We start from the raw sequence: 26,078 nt of genomic DNA, 5'->3' as shown, positions 1-26,078 counted from the left end.
TTGGGGAGTGCTACTGAAGATTGACTACGGGATCAAGAGAAGTCAAAATTTTTTCAAATTTATCGTCGATTATTAAAGTACACTAAACGTACATTTCTTTATTGAATCAATAAATAAAATGTTTCTTAAAGAATTACAAACAAAACACGTGATTCTGACTTGCAAGTGAATGTGACCGCAAATTTTATATTCTACTTTGTGAGAGTTATTTGCAATATGAGCCGTTCACAATGATAAAACTAGTCTAAATTTGTAAAACCAAACTTGCTCCTTCGCGACTTTGTTGTTGCAAGGAAAATATTGAATCGTTTAAAAATCAACTGAAAATATGATTTTCAACAATATTAGGCTCGTAAAAAAGCTGCCTATTGGGAAAATTATACTATGTATCTTTACCTTAACATTGACCCTTATTGTGTATCAATCCATTCGTGTGGTGTGAACATTTTTAATAAGTATTGAATACGCTTAGGTGACATATTTCAATGCCAACCTGCCACCTAAGCAAAAATATTATATCTGCTTCACATTTCTAAACAATATTAGACATGAAAAAACCTCTCAAAACCTTTAATTCCGCTTCAGGCGTTTACATTCAACCTCGAATGTCACATTTTAAATAGCTCGTGCAAATATACAGACAACTGTGCCAAATATGTATACCCACGCGCGTATGTAAATGCATTTGCTATGTGCATCTGCAACATGTGGCAGCACAATGTATCCCCCGGATGCGAGTTGTAACTTTTGCCTGTTTGATGTAACTTTTATGTGCCCAGTCGGAAGTGTGTCTGTATGCACATATCAACTTCAAGCCGCAGACTTTTATTCAGCATCTACTGAATCGTCAATTTATGCGCATCGGTTCGATGCAAATGCAGATACAGACATATATACATGCATACAAATACGTGCATGTGTATGCTTTTACATACACACACATGTGTGTGTGTATAATTTTAAACGATTTTACTAAGAGTCGTCGTGAATGCTTTAACCAACTTACCGCATATGCACGCGTGTATGTATGTGCCCCCTCGTTTCATAAAGCCGTTTTGCACTGCTTGCGGTAGCTCTCAGCCATTTTCGCAAGTACTTGGGAAAGTTTTTACTGACTACCTGGTAATGGGTTATGACTATATTAGTGTGACTTTTCGAACTTGCCAGACAGTCGCGGACATCTGCTGAATTTACATTTGTAAATTTGCTTACATAAATATGTATGTATGTATGTATGTATGTATATATAGGCATGCATATATGAATTTGTTCACGTTGATTTGATGGCTGAGTGTTTTATGTAAATTTGCTTAAATTATGCATTTCAAAAAAAAAACGAAGAAATTGTTCTACCTGCAAAGGGAGTTTTAATTCACCAGTTAGCCGACTTTTAGTAATATTTGCTTATGATATGCGCTTTATCTGCTTAAAATGCTGGCAGTTCTATATGGGAACCGCTGAAAGTATATCACTTCAGACACATCACTGCACACATTTGTTTCAGCTTGTGTTAATTTTTTTAGAGAGATATGTGGTCATTAGTATGAGCCGTTGTTTTATGGAATATTTTTGTAGCAATTGTGTATTGCCATATAAATAAACTTTTTAATATTATAATAAATTTTTAGAAAAATTAAATTTCATAAAAAATCAAAAAATATTGTTTTTCTTTTGCTATGTGCCCCTGATAAGTTTGATTTTTCTTTTATTGTAAACCAAGTTTAAGATAAATTTAGAGCAAAACCTCAACACAATTTATCGACTGACAAGAGAAAATTCAGCTAGCAAGCACAAGCTGCTTAAAAACGACCTCACACCGCCCTAATGTGCTTACTCATGTTTGTGTTCCAATCAACTTAAGTGTTTTCAATTAAATTCAGTCAGAAGTCATTGCAATTTTGTTGATTTTCGAAGCATCGTTTTGATTAAGACTGAGCAGATCACATTAACAAAACTTTAGCGAACTTTTAAAAAAATAAATACATCTGGCGAAAACTACCATCTCATCACGCTTGACTCGCACTTTCAAAAAAAAAAACCACATTTTCAGCTATTTTAATACAAATCTATATTATCGGCTTCAAAATATGCTGCTTTTGATCCAATACACGCAATTTTCCGGTTGACGGTTTAATAGGAGAGTCATTATAATCGCGTCACTATCCCAACGGCATCCCAATCCAGTCTGCCATTCACTTATTATATGCCTCGGCTGAGATGGTTTTAATCGCCTTCAGCGAAGCACAATTAATGACTTCAATGGACTCGTGGCGCCTTACCTAAAGCGAATTTTTTAGTTTCGAAAAAAGTCAGAAGGAGCCAAATCTGGCGTGTATGGTGGCTGAGCGATGACTTTCGGTTCGTGTAACAATCATGCTAGAATATGACGGCGCCTTATCGTGTTGAGAGATCCAAACATTTTCTGCCCACAAATCCGGTCGTTTAGGGCGAGTGCTTCTCGTTATAATTATAATTCCTTATTAACCGTTTGACAATGTGGAATGAATTCATGGTGATCAACACGATAATCAAAGACCACGATGAGATAAACCCACGTCTTGTCAACAATATTTATGCATTTAATGATTGTTGGGTTCTCAGCTACGTTGTCAAGCCTCTCTTTTGGGAAGTATTTTGGTGTGAGTCTAGCATTTATACGCTTTATACCCAAAACATAAAAAAAGTAGTTTGAACAAGCCAGTCCGACTAAAATTTGATCAGAAGGTATAATTTATTAAATAAGTCTATAATTTAAAGCAGTGAGCATAAAAATGCAATGGTTTTGTTAGTTTGGTCAACATTATATTTTTTTTCCAAAAGTTTAAGCTTTAAATCCCTGGTTGAAAATTACCTAAACAAAGGGAACAATGGAGCTTCGCTCTAATCAGTAAGTCCATTAATCTTCTAGTGAAAAGTAAAGCGGCAATTGGTGCTATTCGTCGTGGAAAGCTTGGTAAAAGTCATATAGGAAGTGAAAAGCAGATAAGTTGGCACGCTCCGGTGCAGCCAGGAATACAATTATCCTAAGCTCTTGTAGACTCTGGAACTGCTTTAAAGGTTGCTTGAAGCGATGTACTCTAGAGGAACACCTTAGGCCTTGGAACACTAGTAAGCACAGGGCATACAAGTTGGTTAGGGTAATGTTGATAGTGGAGAGACCAAAAAGTTTCTGGTTTTAGGCTAGACGAAGTAACATTGTAGGATTCGTCATAGGGCACCTACCTCTAAAGTCCCACCTTCAAAAAACATGTTAAAGTGGAATCGGCGGTAGTGCCATATTCTACAGAGGATAATGAGATGCTGAAACATTATCTTTACGAATGCCCAGCCTTCAGCCGTTTGAGATAAAATAGTATCACGGCTCCCAATGTTCCAACTTAAAAGAAATTAGGCAAATGGGATAGAACAAAATCAGGTATTTTATCAAATCTTCTGAGTTGTTGAACAATGGCCCTAATAATGGTCAAGTTCGGCCAACTGCGATCTGACGTTTCTGCGCCACTTTTTCCAACCAACCAATGACAACGAAACCACCTTTTTTTCGAAAATACCGTTTCGACTTTTTTAAAATTAATTTAACTATGTCAGGTTGTTAGAAAATTGGTTATAATATCTCGGGATGTGGATTTTTTTTTAGAAAATGTATTTAAATTCTGTATAAATTTTTTAAGGCTAAGGTTTAAGTTCAAGGTCAATGGTCATATATATAATATTTACGAGTTTTGAATGATATGTGGTTGAAATTTTCGAAAAACATAGCGTGCCACCAGTCCTTAAGCTGTGATTTATATACACACTGCACGTCTATTGTTTCCCGACTATCATTCAAATATATAAAAGCACATGTGCCCATAAAGTGAAATGCATTTACCGGATATCCTTTCACCTTCAATTTAACGTTTCACCTTCGTTTTCATTTTCCGTTGCACTTCCTGCATTGCAAGCTATTACTCAGCGTGTATGTGCATACCTGAGTGTGTAAGTCAATTATCGTCATTTGTTTATGACACCAACAGCAGTAAATGTTTCTACACGACGATTACATGGGCTACGTCAAAGCAATGAAAATAAAAATTAATAAATTAAAATGTAAAAAGCTGACTAAAACGGTGAGAAAAAAACAATAAACAATAAAAACACACCATTAGCGCCGCCGAAAACCACAAACGCGGCAGTGATAGTCACAAATAACTGTAATAACCGCAAAGTCACATAAAGTGAATTTATGCATGTCGCACTTACTGCGTATGTGTGTATGTGCGCGAGTAAGCGCACGTGTATATATATATATATATTTTTATTTTCATATTTTCCCGCAGCAATTTACCGTTTTTAGTATGCGCGTGTGTGTGTGCGTTCAAAATTGCCGCATCATCATCAAATCGCGCTTTGTTTTTAACTGTTAGTCCACCGCACCCCACCGCATCCCACCGCAGCGCAGACACTTCTGTTGTTAATGAAAATGCGAAATTAAACGCACTCATACATATGTACATACTGAAGATGTATACCCAGTTGAGTACCCTCTCTCATATTTGTGCTTTCACTCGCCCACTTCACATTATATCGCCACTGCGTCGGCAATTATGGTACGTAGTAACTCCTTTGGGTTGCAACTTTTAATGGCAATTTTGCAGCATCATCTTTCCACTAAAAACGCTCAGCTCTTTGCTTGCATGCATGGGCATATATGTTTGCATACAAATGACAGCGACAATTTCAGGATTCATAAATATTCAAACCCACCGATTACGTTTTGATAATGACCGTAGTTACAACAAAGCATTCATTGCCAAAACAATTTTGTGCGTTTTTTAGGGTTTTAGAGCTGCACGCAATGATTACAAACGAGTTTTAGATGATGAATTTTGCGAAATCTTATGTTTTTGGTGAGTTTTGAAATTATTTATTATATTTACTTGAATTTCAACAATCAAACGAACTTGCTAGGTTCAAACTCTAGTTGATATAAAAATTACAAATTTGTTTCATAAAATCTGGAAATCATAAAATATGGACTGATTTTATTTCAGAGATCCGAGAGTTATTTTTTGTTATAGTATTTTAGTAAAGGTGGATTCGATAATTATTGTTTGAACTCCGTCGCTCTTACTATAAGTCGTAGCACACATCTCTAGGATACATTACACCACGCTTCTGATATTGAGGATATTTTGTCTCAGCACTTTTCCAATATATTTTTAAACAGCCAATTTAATAACAGTTTTCTTAAAAGGTTTTTAAATTTTTGAAAATAATATATTTCTAATTATTAGGAAATAACTATTTTATGCACGATAGCTTGCCTTAAAAGCTGTTTTAAATGAAGGAGCTTTTTATCGTTTATATTGTATTATATTTTTTTAGACAGGTAAGCGGGAAAGCTGTTATAGAAGTTTTTTATATTGAGGAATATTACTTTCTGATGAAGAAAGGGTGTGAATAATTGCTATTTTGTTTTCTATTGGAACTATCGAATATATCCTATTTAGTTTGTATGATTCCCTTTTATGTTCTGAAGCTTTTACTGAACTTTTGGAGCTTTCGTTTTAGACATATCGATAGGTTGAGAAACCGTGTGCACATAGCATAATAAGAGTATATGAGAATTTCATAGAAGTGAAAATAACGATCCGTAGACATGTCACTCTTGAGATAAGAAGGGTGCTTGTATGACAAATTAGCCAAATTGTGTTCCTCTGGTTCTTTCTTTCCTTCTGTCGAAAGTGTTCTGACTCAATTAATCTTGAGATTGGATCCCAGAAACTGTGTATTTGTTTATAATATATATTATATTAGGTCTAGTAAAAAGAGCTCTATTATTATCCAGTAGACAGCTTTAGTAATCCGTATTTGACGTTTTAAGATTTTGTTCGATAAAGTATTATCGTTTGGCATCTTTTAAAAAGGGCTCGATATAAAACGAAGCTTATCGAAATCTCAAGGACAGAATTCATATCTGCTAATCGTTGCTAATTCTTAACAAATTGATCCATTACTGAAGCGGATGGTTACTGGTGATGAAACGTGGGTCACTTACAACAAAGTAAAGCGAAAACGACCGTGGTCGAAATGCGGCAAACCGGCGCAAACGGAGGCCAGGCCAAGATTAACTGTCGGAAATGGTTTTCTATGTATTTGTTGAGATTTACAAGGAATCATCTACTGTGCACTCTTCTTCTATGGCCAAACTCTTAATTCGAATCTGTACTGTCAATAAGTGGACACTTCTGAAGTAAGAAAACGCCCAGAAGTGGTCAGCTTTGGCCTATAGGAGAGTGTTCCATCAGACAAACATCTGCCTACTCACATCGATAGGACACAAGCTCCGGGAACTTAGTTGAAATGTTTTCATACATCCATTTTATAGTGAGAACTGGGCACCAAGTGACTGCTACCTCTTTCTGCTTTTGATAATGATTTTACTGGTGAACAATTTGCTTCATCTGAAGCTTACAAAAATCGACTGTCTCTGTTTTTTTCCAATAGGGACATTTTAAATGAAAATTAGTTATCGAACAAAGCGTTGCAATTTTCACCTAAATCGGATAATTCTAACTATGCTAAATAAGACCTTCTATTTGATGCAAATATAATGAATTTCTTTTTACTAGACCTTATGCAAAAATCAGTCACATTTAATAGTTACATTATATCCAATCCAAGTGCAAGCCACTTATTCTCCATTTATTTCCAAACCTTACTAATTTTATGGAATGTATGCAATTTCCAATCATAAGAGAAACCACAACATCTTCTCTTCAATTGCTGCTGTAATTATTTGTGCGTTGCAATGATTGCTGTTCCTTCACACGTGCCAAGTAACAATGGCACAAAAACTTGATGATTTTAGACAGTTAATGTTTTGACAATTAAACTGACAGATATGTTTGACGCAAGCAACTACAGTTAGTAAGCAGTTACAGACAAATAAACAAGACGTTGTATAAGGTCACATGAGTAGATATGTATAAAAATTTGGTATAAGTATATAGATACATACATATATATATATATATATATTTTAATATGTATAGTATATGTATTTATGTACATATGTTTGTATTTGTGGTGGCCCTTAGCACTTCAGTGTTTATATAACACCAAAAAATTCACAATATTCACTTGCTTCTCACGGTTTGTATACGAACAAACAACGGCGGCTGTTGCCAAAATGCCATCAACAAAATATACATTATCATTTGAAATAATGACATCGGCGACAGCTATGGTTGCAGCTTCTGTTTCGTCATATTCTTCGGTAGATTTCTTGATGTGCTTTTCGCTCATTTATTTATTGCTTTCTTACACATAAACACATACAAACATGTTGCCATGTGTTATGACTCTGCTGTTCTTATTCTATTGCTTTTTTTAAAGGGCAATGCTCTTTTCATAAAACTTACACTTACACCTAGGTAAATGCGGGCAATTTTATGAGCTTCTTCAAATGGATTTTCTGCACTTCTTTTGCTTTTGCTTGCTACATTTAATGTTGTGTGTCAAATCGTATGTTAATTAGCTGATGATAATTACGTCACAAGATCACAAGGTACCGTCAACTTACTGCTCAGTTGCTTCTACTTCATTCAACGGTGGTGAGAAAACTTTGTAATTTTGCGCTCAAAGGTTTTCCATGAATTTTTTTCTTGAGCTAGCATGACAAACACTATTTACAGCGCGGAACTATTGCTTCAACCTTAAAATGTTTATATAATTATTGCAAAAGTGATTGCGCATAACAATGGCAAGATTTCGAATCCATTTAATAAGAAAGTCGTTAATCACTTGTGCTTTTCAATATTATGAACGGAAATCTTCAGATTTTGTAGGTTGAAATTTAATATATATATTTACATAGGACATAAGATTAGATCCGGAAAAGTCAAAACATGTTTTGTATTCCATAATATCCATAATCAATATTTGAATCGTCTTTCTATTCGGGTTTCTAAGTATAATAAACCATAATTTGATGAAACCGTGACTTCAAGTTTTTCAAACATTCGGTAAAGTTCGCAAGGATTGTATCTATATAAATATCGAAAGACTGTATTTAGGTCGATTTAACTCGTTATTATTTCTATGTTAAAATCTATCTTTATGAGTAGAGTTTAATGTTCAACACAATCGCCAAAATAAGTTGAGTTTGTTACACAACATGGGCACCTTAGAACTAAACGACCATGACAATCGTCTCGGGCTAGTCTCGTTATGTATATACCAGCGACTTCACATAACCCCACGAAAAAACGTTCAGCGGTGTTAAATAGCAGGATCTTGGAGTCCATGCCACAAGTCCATGGCGCGAGATAATGCGCTCACCAAAAGTTTCCTTCAATAAATTGATTGTTTCGTTGGCTATGTCGTATGTAGCGCCGTCTTGTTTGAATCAAAGGTCGTTCACGTCAACATCTTCCCAGCATAAAAAAGGCATTAGTCATGGCTCTGTAGCCTTTCCCATTGACTATAACATTATGGCCAGCTGCGTTCTGGAAGAAATATAGACTAATGATTCCCTCTGCCCATAGAGCACGCCAAACAGTGACCTTTTGAAGATGTAACGAGTTGGATTTTGTAAGCCCGCAAACTAAGATCCTTCCACAAAACCTTCCATAAAGTCTATGTAGGTAAAATTTCGTAGCAGTTCGACGTAGTTCTTTCAAATGCCCATTTTGACGAAATGTACACTCTAATTGATATTAAAATTCGATTAATTTTTACTTGAATTCACTTGTAGGAAGTTAACTCTGCGTGAGATTGAATTTTGGCCAATCGATTGTGTTCTGAGTAAGGTGATTGACTCCACTTCTTCTATCCTTGGCTTTAAATCTTTTTAAGTGGCTGAGTTCTTGTTGGTAAATTCCAGGCATTGCTGTAATTAATTTAATTTTGCGATAAGAAAATAATTGCTTACTTTTATTGCTGGTGTACTTCAGCGCTAAACTGACATGCAACACATTTTCACGGCAGATTAACCAAATAAGATAAGAGGATTCAGTATTCACCTATTTGCACTTGGAAAAAGCTCAAATTAAACTCAGACGGCAGACAAATTGCTAAACCGTTAAGATACCGAAAAAATACTAAACCATAAAAAAAAAGAAAAAATAAATAACAATAAAGGTAATGAAAAAGCCAAAAAAGAGTCGTGACTATGATTTATCAATAAATTGGGCTAACCGAAATTTTTTATGAAACACATGGCGTGAATGGCAAATCAAAATGGGAAGTAAAGCACAAAACAAAAAAACATGTAAAGCATTGCCGCTACCGCCAACAATTTTCTGCTGAGGTCGCACAGTATGACGGCACGCAGGAGCAGGGAAAATACCGAAGAGCTTAAATGGAATCGGCAATGGCACGTAAATCACACGAAAACCACATTGTAAACGCGCACGTCACACATTCATACTACCAATGGGACTACATATTTCGGAGTACTTACAAATAGGCAAAAGAACACTGTGTGGCAGCAACAAATCAGGCCGCAGCTGTGTCGCGTCTGGCAAAGACGTCTTTAGCGGCAAAAACGTGATGTTTACTTAATTAACGCCAGTCCGGGAAATGAGATGGCAGCGTGCTTTCTTTCCTCGCGCTGTCCTCGGAGGAAAAGTACGATTTCTTCCGATATTTTTTGTTGCATGCCCTTTTCGGTTTTGAAGTGGAAACACGCGATTAGTGAACAAGCGCGCGTACAAGCGAGTTAGCGAGCGATTGAAGCGCGATTAATTGTGGCCTGTTTTAGGCCAAGTTTGATGCGATCAACGCTCAAGACACCTTTGCAGTTGCACTTATATGTATGTATGTGTGTAGGCGCGCGGAGGTGGCCTGTAGTGGAAAAAAGCGTTGAGAAACAACGCACACAACGGAAATTGTAACGCGTTGCAAGCGTGTAGGCGAGCTTGTCGTGTGCAGCCAAGCGTGGTGGTGAAGAGCGTGCACGGTCCATGGCAAAGGTCAGCGCTGAAAGGTGAACAGCTGTTTCTCTGAATCTCGTTTGTTTAACATATTGTTAGTATGTTTTGCTATTTTCTTGCATTTTTGTTGTGCTCTTCATATTCAGTCGGTATTAAAATATGTGTTTTTTTTGCATTTATTTGTCTGTACGTGTATTGTTTCAAGTTGCTCCAAAAGTTCGTAATAAAACATGTTAATTATTTCCACAAAGTTAATGGTGCAGCAACAACAACAAGCAGTTATTATGGGTCATTAGATTGATGCCGGGAAAAGATTGTTTTACAGTTTGCAATGAAAAAAGCAAGAAAAGTAATAGCAAACCGATGCGGCCGATTTCACACTTGATTAAACAATTCGGTGCTGTTTTCAATGCTCTGCCAATTGCTTAGCTTGTTGTTGTTGCTTCAACTTTTTCACTGCCTTTGTCTGCCCATAAGTATCGAGGCTTTTCAGCCTTCGGGTTCTTCACTGTTTTTGTTATTTTTGTGCATCTCCAATGTATTTATTTTCGATCTTGTTGAGATAATGAAGGTGTCAGCTACGCGCGCTGGAGGTCTCCTCTTGTTGAGCTAGTCACAACGGCTTGAACAGCTGTTGCTGTTAATTTCGTTTACTTTGTGCTGTTGTTGTTGTTTTATGCTGTTTTCCGGCTGTTTGAACGACCTTTCGTCGTTGGTTTGTTTTATTCAACAGAAAACAAGCAATTTTTTGTGCCACATTTATTACACTTTGTTTTTGTTTTTGCTTAGTATTTGTTACATTTTCTACGCCTCGTGGCAGCCGCTGTTGTAGAATTCATGTTCGCTTTAATTGAGAAATTTGTTATAACCATGTAAATATGGTTGCAAGTAGCCTTCATCTGGTCAAAACTGTTTTGTGTTTATAACTTAACAAATCATTAGTTAACGCTAGCGTTGTCTAATTTCCTGTAGAATAATATAAACATCAAGTAATATACTTAAAGTGTAAGAAAATCTCGCAGACTACATATTCCATTTTTATATAACTATACCAAAGTGCAACCGCTGCTTATACCACAGATTTTTGGGCGAGCTGCTTCATCTCCATTAAAACATACAAACTCAAACTCACAATTTTCTTAATAGTAGTTACGCACTTAACCAACTTCTATACAACTGCTGCGGAAATGTAATAAGCTTTAGTTATTATGTAATTCTAGCTACTTCCTGTTTTTAATAGTTGGTGCTTGTAGTTCTTAAAGCATTAATGTGTATTCTTAATGAAGATTTTCAATATGAATTGTGGGAAAGACAGTTTAGCATAAAACTTAGTATATGTGCTATTCGCTGTAGAGTTTACAAAAGCTCTCTTTACTTTCAAAAATTTAATAATGGTCTTTAAGCTCCATATTCGGCAGACATGGCTCTGTGTGTCCAAAAATGCAGAGAACCTTATAGGGCCGTCGTTTAACAAGATAGATAAAAACCGCTGAAATAGCAAAAGGCTATCACAAAAATCGAGTTTTAGAAGTATATAGACGATTGGAAGAAGCGCTGGCATATGTGCAAAATATAAAATGTCGACTAGTTTGAAGACGACAACAATAATGTATACAAATGAATAAGAATTTTTTATAAACCAGAAGTTCCCGTTATTTTTTTGAACACACCTAGTACTCAGCTAATAAAAAAAGATTATTCCCATAAATTCAATATTAAAATCGGTTTTAATAATATTTTTCGAAAAAACTCTAGTTAAGATAGCTTAGTTGGGTAAAATTCCAATAAATCAATGAAAGTAGCTTTTGAGTGAATTTTGTTATCTCGGCTCATCTTTGCGCTCAAACCATTTGGTGCTCTCAATGAAACTACTTACGTACATCCGTTATGCTTTTTGTAGACAGTCATTTAAGGTTTAGTACCATGGATGGATTCCAAGCGTTCGGATTTGTGTTTGAGCTAGGCATTTACAGAGGAAGTGGAAAACTGTTTACTTTTTCCCGTCTAATTTACAGCTACGGCTTGCCTTGTCTTGTCATATTTGGCCATATCTGATTCGTTATCTTGTAATTGTTTATTGAGTTCCATCTGCTCTGAGATACTTGTTGAAAATGCATATAAAGCTCTAGCTGGATCGTCCGCAGCGGACATGTGTTATTGACTCCGCCTTGGATTCGTCTAAAGAGGATCCTAGCTTTGCCAACTCGTCTGACTTTTCGTTACCGTAAATGTACTTGGGACCGAAAACACACATTATGTATAAGTGAAGTTGACATGCCAGTGAGCATAAAGCTTTTCTGCAATTATTGAATACTCTGAACTTAAAGTTTACCGACAACAATGTTATGTTAGTAATTCCTTAGAGCTCCACAAGCCTTCTTATGTCTAATACTTCAACTCGGAAGATATTAGCTGAGTTTGATAGACGGATAGAAAGAGATGTTTGGGATATAGTTAAGGTATCGAAAACCTTTGTTACTGTTATTCGTGTCCGTAGGCTAATTGTTCTTATCTACAGCGTACCTCACATAACTTAAAATAAATTTAAGTCGTAGGATGAAAGAATAGCCTATTTCTCAAGGCCACACATTTCCTAAGTATAAAGTTCATCAGATCTCTTCACTCAAAAACTGGTATTGTTCAATTTTATTGGAGTAGGATAATCTTTATGTTAAGTTTGAGAGGTTACTTTTTATGATCAACATTTTCTGTAAGAAGACCAAGATATGCAATATTATTGTTTATTTGGCTGAAGCGATTTTTTACAACTTACATTTTCATTGTGGACTATCTTCGAAGTTGTCTCAATACTTCGTACACAACTACTCAAACACTTCCTAGTATTTAAAAGTAACCCAAATACATTTGGTTTCCAATATTTTTGAAAGCATTTCCTCGAAAAAGCTCGCCTTTGCGTTCAAAGCATAACATATTGCTAATTTACGACGCTTTCAAATTGAAAAGCGATAAAACCACAAACCATTCTTCAACATCACAAAACTAAGCAATCAAATTCTTGCACTGTGGTTTACTTTTACTTTTACTTTTACCCAAAAAGAAACAAAAGCGTCATATTATTCTGTACTCTCCTCATTGGCTTTGCCGCAGATCAAATCGTTTGGCCCGATTCTAGCATTGAACGCATCACCAGGCATTTGTTACACTCCATTTCTTCAATATTTACCTTCGACCATTGTCGTTAACAAAGCACGCCTCAAGTGTATCATGGCAGCTGGTAATTGTACTGTGTTGTACGAGTGTATGTACAAGTATCTCGGGCAAACAAAAGTGCGGAACAACAAGAAAAACGCTGGTAATAGTATAGCGTTTGTTAGCCTGCGACGAAGCAATTACCATGGGACAATCGCTTTTCGCTTAGTCAGCAAAATAAAACGAGCCGATTAATTAGACGCGATTGTAAATTTTTGGGGCAGATGAGCAACAACAACAGCAACAATGTGGCAGTGGTGAAATGGAGAGCACGATGCAAAAGAAAAGGCACAAAAGACAAAATTATTGCGAAAAGCAGGAAAAAAAAACAACAAATAATAAAGAACAAAATACAAACAAAACCGTTTCAAGCAAAAAGTAGCAAAACAAAAGCTGCACTAAATTTGGACGAGCTGTGCAAATGAAGCAAAACGAAATCATTTGTTGGCTCAAAGCTATAAATTATATATATATATAACTATATCTTATATGTGTAGATGCTTTTTGCATGTGTTTATGTGTGTTTGTGCTGGCGAAGGGCAAAGCGCAAATACCAATTCAATTCACAGAAAATTAACAAGCATTTCGCCCTAAAGACTTCTGAAGCTGCTACATTTCACTGTACTGTTACATTTACGTTAATAATAGCCTGAGAAAATTCGTTCGTCCTATAAGCAAACAAATTTGCTTACACATACATATGCATGCATACATACATACTAAGGCAGTGTAGGCTTTGTGGTTGGCATAGCGCTTAATACATGTTGCTTATTTGAGCTTTGCTTTGATTTGATATTTTTGTGGTTTTTGTTTTTCGCCATTGGCATTTGTTTTAATCTTCATTTCTTATTTTGCGGCGGTTTATTTTTGTGTTGTTGAGTAAAGCGCACTTCAGCGAAAAACAAGCGTCAAGGTGAAGCAAGATAATTAGAGCTAAATGCCTAATTAGGGTGGGCATTTTTAAATTATTTTGGTATTTTTTCAATGTTTTTAATAATATTTGAGCTGGAAAATTGTGCTGATAGTGTTGCCACACTTATTAAAAATAGTAAACTACTTTGGTGTTTATATAAGCTTTGTAAGTTAATTTATTTTAAATTTGAATCACGTAAATGTAGTGAAAGGAAGGAGGAGAGCTATACATAATAATATTCGTATATATTATATTTTGTGATTTTTGCAGTAATTTAAATATTTTTTTGCAAGTATTATAGCAAAAAGTTTAAAGAGCATTCTTTGCTGGAAAAGAAATTGGCTTGAATATTAATGAGTGTGTGTCTCAAACTAAACAAGACCACAACGTCTCTACAGAGTACAGCAATGTATTAAATAATTAAAAAATTTTACTTTATTAATTTTTAGCCAATTTTTTTATACAAGTATTTATGTGGTTAAATAATATCTAATTTGAATTTTTTTATTGCAGATTTAATAGATTTAGTGTAAAGCCGCATAAAAAATTACCGGTGAGTTTTCTAAAAGTATGTAAAATTATTAATAATTAATTTGTATAAAATTTAATTGATCTTAATAGTGAAGAATGCATAACTTAAATGAAAAAAAAAATTAGAATAATTAATTATCAGAAGCTATATAGTGAGAACTGCATAATTTTAATGCATAAACTGTCATTTTCTAATTGAGCGATTGATACCCATGCCAAAGTGTCGAAAAGAATATCGAAGATGTGAGAAGGTGAAAAAGATGTTTGGTTTATAGCAGAAGGTGTAAAAAGAACCAACGGTCTCACTCAAATGCATTAAAAAAGATACCTGGTAAAATAAAAAAATTTGAAATTTAAAATTTGGTGGGAATATGGAGATTAGCGTAAAAGACTAACAGGAAAAAGTATTCTCTAGACGATTACAATCTTAGTAGAGGATTAGGTTTTCATTATCATAGGCATATTATTATGATTTTTAAAAATATGGTTTCTAAAAATATTCCAGTAACTCACAGATGACGTATTTATACACTTTTTTACTTACTTTATAATATATATTGACAGAGCTTTTTCAAGCAAAACTGTATATAAATAATTTGCCAATTTCCGGCGTAACTGCGATTTACATGAAACAAATGAGTATTCATGAAAAAAAAATTAAATAATTGGCATACATATGTACATATATATATGTGCAGTGAAAAGGCTACCTTTTTTAAAGTAGCCCCACTGTGTGGTTAAGAGCTTTTCACAAAATGTTTGCATAACTGCAGGCGCTCAACCGCTCAATTTGTACGGTAACTGAATTTGCTTACTCCCCACAGTGCAATATTTCATACACATTGAATATTTAATGATTTTTTATCTAAAGGTGCGTAAGCGTGTGCGAGTAGCAAAAATATTGCATACTTCTGTGCGCTTAAGCCGGATTTTTCATGTTTTTCTTTGTTCCGGTCGCTGTGAGTAAACTCGAAAAGGTTCTGCCCTTTGAGCCACCAGATCCACTGAGAGTCTATAGGATTTTAAGCACATTTACGACTTTTTCGCTCACTTGCTTTACTTTTTTGTGCTGTTACCCTTTTTGTAACGGTTTTTTTTTTTTTGTATAAAAAACGCCTTTATTAAAAATCAAATAGGGTGTGCGACCGCCAACCAGCCAATAAATTTTTGTCCACAGTCTCCATTCACCTGTTGAAATATTGGCGGCTATGGAGCAGGTCAACGTTTGTAAAAACATGCGTACATGCATATTTAGGTGTGTTGTTGTATTGTGGTGCACACTCTGTTTTTCCATGCGACATTCCATTGCAAAAATATTTCGCATGTTTTGTTGGAACTTTTTGAGTAGTGTGTAAATATTGATTCGATTTGCTTTTGGCGAAAGAATTTAACTCAATGAAAATTGCGAAATTGAGGCCAATAACGCTTGGTTAACACAAAGGAAATATTTTAATTGCAGTTGACAAAGAAAAATGAGACAAAAGAGAAAATGCTTGTTTGAATACATAAAGGATTTTAATTTTTAATATTTGGGATTTCTAGAATTTTTAAAATTAAAATATTTGTTTAAAAATTAAAATGATATTTTTACTAAAAGAAGCTTGTTTATTTTCTCTTAATAAATTCCAAAAATGTATTTAAATTTTTGCTGCAAAGAGAGAAAAATTAAGCACTTGTGTAACTCATGAAATGTGGTTTTAATATATTTACATAAATTTTTTTGGAATTATTTATTCGATAGGTTGCCAAATATATTAAAACATATCTGGCGGTAAAACAGAATATAATTGTTAAATTTCTAAACTATCTACCTTTAAGCTGTAGTTGTTACTGAAATATTTATAAGAGTAAATAAATTTTTGCTAAAATTTGATATAATGCTCCAACAGAAATACCATCGACATTTTAGACTGGCTTCACAAATTCAAATTATTTTCAAAAATTTTATTCTTTTGATCTATACTTGACAAATACATCTAAGCAGGTCTTGCGAAAAGTTCAAATCGATTTCCATCAGTTTCGGAGAAATTTTCCTCACCCGCTCTGAAAACAGTTTTACTAGAAGAACGTGTTCAAAGTTTTGGGAGCCGATTACACGAAGTTAAAAAATTCTTACAAATACGCTCATATCTCCGAAACTTTTTGCCGGTTTAACTTCAAATTATCGGAGACTAATCTTAAATATATGTGTATTCGAAATACTTGAAAAAAATTCCTTCTCGAAACACAAGTAGACTTTATATCTTTAAAGTCCGAGCAAGTTCGATCAGTTTTTTTTGGTTTTCAGAAATGATTTTGTCGACTTGTGCTATATTTTTGACCGCAACAGCCTTTTATGATATCAACTGACTTTATCGTCCTCACAGCTTCTTCAAACCAATGAACACGATAAATTTATACGGTGTTTTATGTGTAAAATATCTAAATAAATATTAAACTGTCATTTTGCTCTTCACTAGAGAACACTTTCGCTTCACTAATTAGAACCGCTTCAGATATTTGCTTTGACAGTTAAGTTTAATGTATGTTTTTGTAAAATTTCATTTGCACCCAGGCGAAGCATAACAAAGTGAAGTAAATTGTAGTCAAAATAGTAGCCATTTCAATAGAGAAACGCACGGAAAGCAAAGCGTTCATTCTGACTTAGCTTTTACTTTCTTCGCTTTGTTTGTAAATTATGAATTGTCAAACAAAATGAGGAAACTTGTATGTGAATCGGCTGCCTTGAGACATGTTTTTTCTTGTATAAAATATTCTTTGAGTATCGAATTTTCACGCTGATAAGCGATTGCTATTAGAAAATTTGAGTCTACATATATTTTAGCGTTGATAACATCAAAAGCTCTACCGCATCTTCTTTTTAATTTCACAGCAAAAATACTTTTAGATCTCACTGCGCGTCCAAGGTTTTGATTTGTTATCGTAAATCTCTGTATTGCTTAGAAATTGCCAAAAATTGTTTCTCTGAAATATTAAAAATTAATTAAAAATAAATTTGAATGAGTTTTGAAACTATATAAAATGATTCCTATTCCAATATACACATTCAAGCTCGCCTCTACCATTTTATAATTCAATTAAAATTGCTGCAACGAAGTTCATTTTCCACATACGAAATTTCGAAAGCAAAAGCTAGCAAAGATTACGAAGATAAAGAAATAAAAACACACATATGCACACACATGCAGATGCTATAACTGTAATCATTTCCACTTGAAGCTTTGCGACAGCACCCAACTATTTTACATATGTACATACACACCTACTTGCACAGGCGTTGCCTACATCCGTAGCTTACAGATTTTATAAGCAGAAGCATCTAATATATTTATCTATGGACGTGCGTATGTATGTAGGTATGTGTGGATGATGCATATCCGTATAATTTGCAATTGAAATAGTTTAGTTTTAGTATCGACCTTGACAATCTCAACGAAGTAAAATAGTAAAAACTGACCTTCCCCAGCCACATTTCGTTTGACTAGCATGACTATTTTACCCGTGCTCACAGCTTTGTGTGTTTGCATGTGTGTGTATGCATTTGCCAAGCGGACGATGCCACTGTTGGGTTTTCAATTTCGTTGCTGGAACAGACAAGTGGCTGAGTGTATGTGTCGGTATGTGAAGACTTTTTAATGATTTTTTAATAATTTTAAGCTTTTTCGTGACTGCACTAAAGGTTGGACCAGCGTTGCTCGCCTTAGTACCTGCCCAATATTTGGCATTACATAACTGACTTGTAGACTACAACAAACCATTTGTGCTTGTACGAGTGTATGTATGTGCGCAATTTTAAGTGCCTCGCCGCTCAATGGCGAAAATAATTGATGCGATTGAAACGGCCAGACGGATGTACGGTCGATTGTACAGCCGACAATAACGGCTACGAAGCTTCATAAAACACCAGCCGGAGAGCAATAAAATTAATAGGCGTAACAACATCAGCACAGATCAAATTGACCGGAATTATAGTTACTGACATTAAAAGTGAACATGAGGGAAAAAAATGATAAAGATTACACATATAGAACTAAATAATAATTATTATAAACAGAAAAATATATATATACATAAAATTGGCATTCGTTTGGGTTGAGATGGCTGAGGCAATTGTTGTACGCTAAATGCGAAGTAAAATAATTAAAAGTCTCTGTAATATATAAAAATTGCTGCACTTAGATTTTTGGATTAGATTAGAAGTTAACTTTCAAACCTTGTTCAATTATTTTACATTTAGATTAAGGAAATAATGACATTGAAAAAGTATCGAAGCTTAATTTTCTTAGATTTTCTTGATTTAGTGATTATACGAATCAAGCTTACTACTTATTGCTTTTATGATTATAGAAAGCTCAAAGCTTTCAAACTAGTGATCAGAACTTGACCATATGATGTATGGGCTTCCATTAGCACCATGAATGAACTGCTTAGATCACCCAAACGCTAGGAAATTGCAGCTTTCATCTACTGTTCTTTTTCTTCTTCTAAGTTCCTTGATTCAAAGCTAAAAACAAGACGTCTTTACCTTTTAATCCGCATTTGAGAAAGAACTAATTATTAGGTCCTAGTAATTTATGACAGCTGATAGATCACAGATCAGTGAAGTTCACGTAGTTAAAACGAACGCAATGAAGTGAATGATAGATAATATTCCATTCATAGATAGTTTTTGTAACCAAAGTTGATAGTGCATAAAGTTTGACAGCAATAAAATATGACGAGTGACAATAAAGATAAATAATGTCAGAATAGGCTTCATGCGAATATAAGTCCATAAATATATAGGAAGACCGAAAGTATTTATCATTATATAAAGAAAAGATAATATGCCTCGTTTGAAGAAGTATATATAAAAGGTCCTAATATTAATATTAATAAGGTAAGTTTACAGACTGTATATGCCATCTGATCAAATTTTAGTAAATTTTAATTTTCTCGACTTCGATTAACTTGGAGCGCCGTGTGCTAGATTGTTGGATGTCATATTTATAAACCCAAGTCCCTTCGCCAGTAATGATGCATTAGATGAATGTAGGGTCCGCAGCTACATTGTCAATAGACTCTTTTGCGAGCTTTACTCGATGTCTTTTTGTAAAAGATTCAGGTATTTTGGTACGAATCCGACATTGACACGCTTCATACCCAAAAAATTTACCAAAATGTGTTTAGTCGATACCTAAGAGATGCTTAGATCCTCTGATATCTTTCTGATGTCAACACGATGGTTTTCGAGAACTGTTTCTTTATTATTTCGATGTTATCGCCATTAACAGATGTGCATTGACAACTCGCATAAGGTAAGTTTTCGATGACTTCACGAACTTCGTTGAATGCTTTGTGCCACTAAAACACTTACATATGTTCGTGATTAATTAGACTCCTCAAAATATATGTTTCTGCAACATTTTCAACAATTTCGTTATTTAATTTTTTTCTTTGGAAAAAATCGTCAGACAAACCATTCGCGTCGTAAAGAAACGGCTGCTAAACACATACTAATCCACATATGGTGATTAAATTTCATTCGAAAATTGAACGAAATTTATCCATCTATGGAAACTTATTTTATCGATTCGGTTTGAGCGCGCAGTTTATATGGATCATTTCGGGTCAAATTAAATCAGATGGTAAAACAGCTGACTCTATAAATCTAATAGTGAAAGAAGAAAATCAATCATTTCCAATCTAAAAAAAAAATAACCGAATCAAGTTGAGACAAACATTTCAGTATCATCAAGTATTTCATAAGACACGAGTGATTTCTATAGTGTTAAAATAATTCAAGACGGAACACATTGATGGGGTATGCATGTAAAAAAAGCCAATGGCCTGCTTAATCCACTTACAGCGCTATTAATACTCATATTTATCGTATCGACGTACATATTAGTTTGACAGCTGACGTTTTTCCGCTGATTGATGGATGATGACAGACGAAAATTAAACGATGTTAAACCAAATCACTACTTTTCCTCCAGCATTCCGCCTCAATTATACACCTTACTACATTTTGCGCACACGCGTTCGAACTTTTTTGCACAAAAACAATTTGCGAAACTATTTTTACACATGTGTGGCCTGTGGCTATCATAAGTGAGTGAGCTTTTAGCCATAGAGCTATATTATTGTCACGTAATTAAATGCACTAGCAGAGCTATAAAGTTGAGCTAAGCGCTGGCAGTGACTACATCTGTAAATAGATACATGTGAAGAAGTATAAATGCTATGAGAACGTGCTGGCAAGCCATAAATTCAATTACGCATGGGTAGCCAAAAATAAAATTCAAATAAAAGTGAAGCGCACAATAAAAAGGCTCGGGGTTCTGGTAGCCAAAAAAGAGCTTCTGATTCACAAGTACAATGGTATTTCATAATTTAATAACCAACAGTACACCTGGTTCCCCCGCTTTGACTACCTTTTTCATTTACTCCACTCCACTGGCAAAATACCTAGTACAACCACACAAAATAATGAATTTGCCAGCGATAATAGCTGCTAAAGCGTGACAAAAGCGAGTGAATTATAAATAAAGTGTGAGCGTTGTGTATCCAAATGCAGTGGAAATAGCAACAAAATGACTACTTTATAGCCGGTAAAGGTGCTGTGTGGTTGCCAACGGAACCGGAAGTACATGTGGTTTTAGGGTGCAACAATACCTATGTCAGTATTAGTTTACTACAGTTAAGCGTAGCAGAGCAAGCGAATTGCCGACACAGGTGTGGCAAGTTAGTATATGGCTGCCATCAGGTGTCTGCTTGTGGCAAGCAGTAGTGTAGAGGAGGAAGATTTGCGGGGATATTTATGAGAATTTGTGGTGATGGTCTACAGGATATGGTGAGCGCAAAGTACACGTGTATTGTAGAAGTACTTGTATATAGATTTATGTAGCATGCGTAGACATATATACAATTATAGTAAGGTAATTTGACACATAAAGGGTTTCAAGTAATTTAACTGCAAAATAGAAGACAAAAGTTGTATATTAGGATTAGTTTAGTTTTAAAGAGCAAGAAGAGAAAAAATAAGTAGAGTTTAGAAACTTTTTAACTAAATCTCACTATCTAAATGCACTACTGGACTAAAAACATTAAATTCATTCGCGAATTAGCAACTTTTTGTAATAGATATTGGTGCAAAGTCTCGCAACGGTCATTAAATTTCTCACTAAGCTTGTGGGGAGGTAATATTATGTTCAATGTTTTTCCACCAAAAGTTTTGTTACCAAAATAATTAATTATACTAAAGAGAGATAATACAATTATAATTTTTTAATGGCCACCCTTTTTTATACACTTAAATCTCATTTGTTCAAATCATGCTTTAATTTTGTTCTCCCTCTTTGCTCGCCTGCTCGCATGTGCAGAAGTGTAGGTGTCTATGTAAACAAACATCAAGGTGTTGTATTATGATTAATTACTGTCTCATGTGTGTGATCCATACATGCAAACGGCCTTAAATATATATATATATAATCATTACACGCTTTAGCGCTTGGATTTGCGTCCAAAAACAAAAACTTTTTCATACTCATAAATACGTGTGTGTTAGTGTCGATTTAGGAGTTTAATAACGAGTAGCAGCTGAGTAGGACTTTCACGAAATTTAATTTAGTCATACTTTCGACTCACTCAAAAATCAGCTGTATAATACATGATTCGGATTCTATTACAGTAATTTTGGTTTTAGAAGATATTCAAGTGCAACTAATTTTAATAGCAAAACAATAAAGATTGATTACTAAATTGTGTTTTGGAATAATAGTTCCGATTTCGATTCGGAACGTAAACTACACTCAATTATTTAGTTTATTATCTGGAATTAGTTAATAACACGAAAAGGTTGAAATTTTTATGTATCTGAGGGAAAACCTAATTAAGGTTAGGTTAGGTTACACTGGGCGGTTTTCATAACATACATAGACTTAATGGTCTTTAGTAATACCAGATGACGGTTAAAGATAATTTGAGCTGAAACAATTGACATACAGGACGTCCACGCTTTTTGCATGGTTTAAGAGAGACGTGATATAAAATTTTGCTACTTCATCTAGCCTCTTGTATTGCAAAGCTAGTAGATTCCAAAACGAGTTCTAGATAATACTGGAGAAAAGTAGAGCAGGTGTTGCACGTCTCTCTCAGGGCTACTTCTCAGCACTTTATACATGTCTCTTCGTTACTAATGCCCATTTGCTCGTATGAGATGCCTTCCTGCAGCTTTTTCAAGACCGTGTCCGTAAAAAGTATGCGTGTTTTGCCTTGGGGCCCTTGCACATGACCTAAGCGATACTGCATGCCGTTAAGGCCTTCCAACTCATCCTGATTCGTCTGTCAAGAATTTTTGTATGGTTTGGCCATAACCTAAGTAAACGAATATAGTTATAATTTCTTACCAAAGATCTTGGACAAGAAGCCCGAAGATCTGCCAGCGAAATTCCAAGCTGTTATTGGCAATTTGTATCGTTACAGATTGGTTACCCAACTATTGCTTCGGTGCCACACAGTATTGACAACGGTTTCAAGAATCTATTGTATATTGCTGCTCTCACCGAAGTGGAGTTCAAGATAACTGCTACCAGCAAGGAGTTCATCAAGGACCCCAGCAAGTTAATAGTGCTGATGCGTCAGACGAAAACGATATGGGTGTTAGCTCAACCGCTTTTAACGATTTATGTATTTCCTGATACATATGACTCCCTACTTTTGAGGACATTCTCCAACATAATACGATGTGAGATTATTGCCTCAATTGCCGCTTGGTTATTGACGTATATATTGATCTTATTTATGTTGTTTCCTGCGTTTTTAGCTATCTCAGCCGGTTTCATAAACGCAAAGACTTCCGACTGGAAAACGTAAATTAGTTACAGTAAGATTTTTTTCTTTGGGACAAACCGGATTGTTCGTTCCAAAAGCTCAACCTAGGAACACTTTGGCATCCAAGGATATAACGAAGGCAAATTAAAGTTACTTTTTACCTTCTTCGAAAACATGAATGTTTATACATATTGCTAAATACATATCTGCATAAAGCCCTATTTTATAGGTCATTATAGACGCATAGCTGTAAAACAGGCGCCTCTTAACGCTTTCTTTTCGTGGATTCAGGTACATATTCCTAGAACCTGAGCTTGAAAATTGCTCACTAGTTTCTAATAGCGGCTAATAAACACTCGCATTAGCATTCTTCACCCTGACCGCTGTGAACACGTGTTTATAGTATCTAAAGCTTTTGGTAACTTTTAAAGAAACAGATGACGCACACAAAAATTCTATTTAAATTGAATATTGAAAAAGTAGCAAAGTAAAGGCTTGCTTCAGCTCTTTGAAGAACGAGCTCTAACAAATGGCGCAAAAAGCTTGCCCCACCGAAAGTGTGGCAAGTCAACTGACACAAAATGCGGAAACCTCTGAAGATAGTCTACTTGTTGTTGTAGCGAATTGAGACAGATAAAACAAAATACACCAAGCACAAAAAGGAAAGATAATGCAACAGAAAAAGGTACGCAAAGAAAAGCGATGCTGCCACACAAAAAACAAGTAAATGAATTTTATGCCTACCTTTTTGTAACAAAAACAAAAAATAAGTAAAAATGGAAGATACAAAAAAAAAAACGTATAAGCTGAAATTAGAACATGAGAAAGGAAAGTGGCAAAGACAAACTCTGAGTTCAAGTAGCGAAGTGAAGCTAGCGGCAGACTAACCTTGTAATGCAGTGCAACCGACTGCCTTTTTGTTGGTATGCAAATGCCAACAGATGTGATAAAAAAAAACACGTAAAAAAAGTGAAGGAGAAAATTATACGGCCTGAAATTTTATCTTTGTTTTTTAGCTTTTTTAGCGCAGATTGAAGTGTGTGCTTTTAAGAGTTTGTTACTCGAATTCTAAAGAATGTTATTTTTAGCTTTTACACTCTTACACATACATACATGCAATAATAAACATGTACATAAAAAGGTATACAGTACACACAACCATAAAAGTATGTTTCGTTTAAAAAACTGTGTTTCCGAGAGTTTGCTTTTTCATTTGTCAAAAGCATGAGCACACATACCCACATATATATATGCTCACTGTAATTAAATATCTTGCTGAAAGTATTAGCAGCGGGCGCTGACACTCTGAGTCAATACTTGCATGCCATAAGCCAGCAGGAAGCTTTTGAAAGTGGGCGGCATAAACACCATTTCACATTTTGCTTTTCAACTAATTTACTTTATTACGTACACGCATATATACACACATGCGTATGGGCGCGGAACAGTCATGCGGCGCAAATTTCTCAAAATTTGTTTTTACAAGCGGAGATTCCATTAGCATTCGGCTTACTGCCGCTCTAATATCTTAAATAAACAGTGGAAATGTTTTTACTTTTCCATTTTTGGTGCACAGTGGGGGACTATGCTCCGCTTAGAATATTATTTTGTAGCAAGTATTCAACTGATGTTAAAAAATAGCAACAAAATTATCACATAAGTAGAGAAAGCTATACTTTGGCACAGAAAACATAAGCTGTGCGTTTTTTGTTAAGCTAATGCAGATTTTAAGTAAGATTTTTAAGACTTAAGGTACCAAATTTTTTTTCAAATTAGGAAGTAGTTCTATTTGACTTAAATCTAGCGGAACACTTGTCCAGCAATCTATAATTATATATAACTATACATATATATATCGAGTCGAGTAATATTTATATTCCCATTTATAACATGTTCTCAAATTCTTGTACGGCAATTAAAGTCTACGTGTGTAAACGTGCATTTCGCGCTAGGGTCGTGTCTATAATTTCTAATATAACCTTTTCAAACTCATCCGGTTCTTATCAAGAAAATTCCTAAACAAATGAAGTGTAAAGCGATTAACACACAATACCAAGCCGAGAGCGAGTTCCTTAGCTAAGCGCAAAATTCATATCTCTTTCTCTGGAGAAGAGAGCTCTTTTTAAGTACTTAATAAGATTCCTGATATCTTTGCCTGAGTTCGATTAGTAAATGATCATCGAAATGTTTTCAGCTTTAAAATTTTAAAGTTTTTGAACTAATTATTGCTTCATACTACTATGGTACTTATCATTATTGAGCCATGTTGGGATAATCCAAACTATTGAATATTGAAAACAAGTTCTTAATGGATGCCTTAAAATGTATACCCTTCCAAAACGATACCTTTATATCACAAACGACTCTAAGAGTTAGTATTATTCCAAGATATAAATTTGCAAAACCGAAAAAGCTACCCAAATCCATTTGCTGCACAAATATCTTTCACAGTCAATCCAAATACTCAAGAACACTTAAAATTCGAGCGTGATGAGAATAATCAGCTGCAATTTATTGCAAAAAAATTGTATAATTAAACTTGTAATTACGAATAAGTACAAGCCCAGCGCGCAAGAAAAAAAAATAAAAAAAAAAAATATTGAAAAAAAGCAGCTGAAATAATACACAGTGGAAATGTGGGAAATTATAATAAGACTACAAGAAAATGCATAAATAAATGTGATTTTAAT

At 34.7% G+C, this 26,078-nt stretch overlaps 1 protein-coding gene across 1 annotated transcript in view; it reads left to right on the top strand.

Annotated features, from left to right (window-relative positions):
• Positions 1-26,078, top strand: part of LOC106626542 (uncharacterized) — a 120,729-nt gene that overhangs the window by 24,627 nt on the left and 70,024 nt on the right. Inside the window, exon 2 of the mRNA XM_036359982.2 lies at positions 14,557-14,596. The gene's annotated coding sequence lies outside the window, so the exon portion shown is untranslated. The remainder of the gene's footprint in view (positions 1-14,556; positions 14,597-26,078) is intronic.

This window comes from Bactrocera oleae, chromosome 3, assembly GCF_042242935.1.
Source record: "Bactrocera oleae isolate idBacOlea1 chromosome 3, idBacOlea1, whole genome shotgun sequence".
Classification (NCBI taxonomy): Eukaryota; Metazoa; Arthropoda; class Insecta; order Diptera; family Tephritidae; genus Bactrocera; species Bactrocera oleae.
The sequence above is the reverse complement of the archived record's forward strand: the minus strand, read 5'-3'. Positions and strand labels throughout refer to the sequence as shown.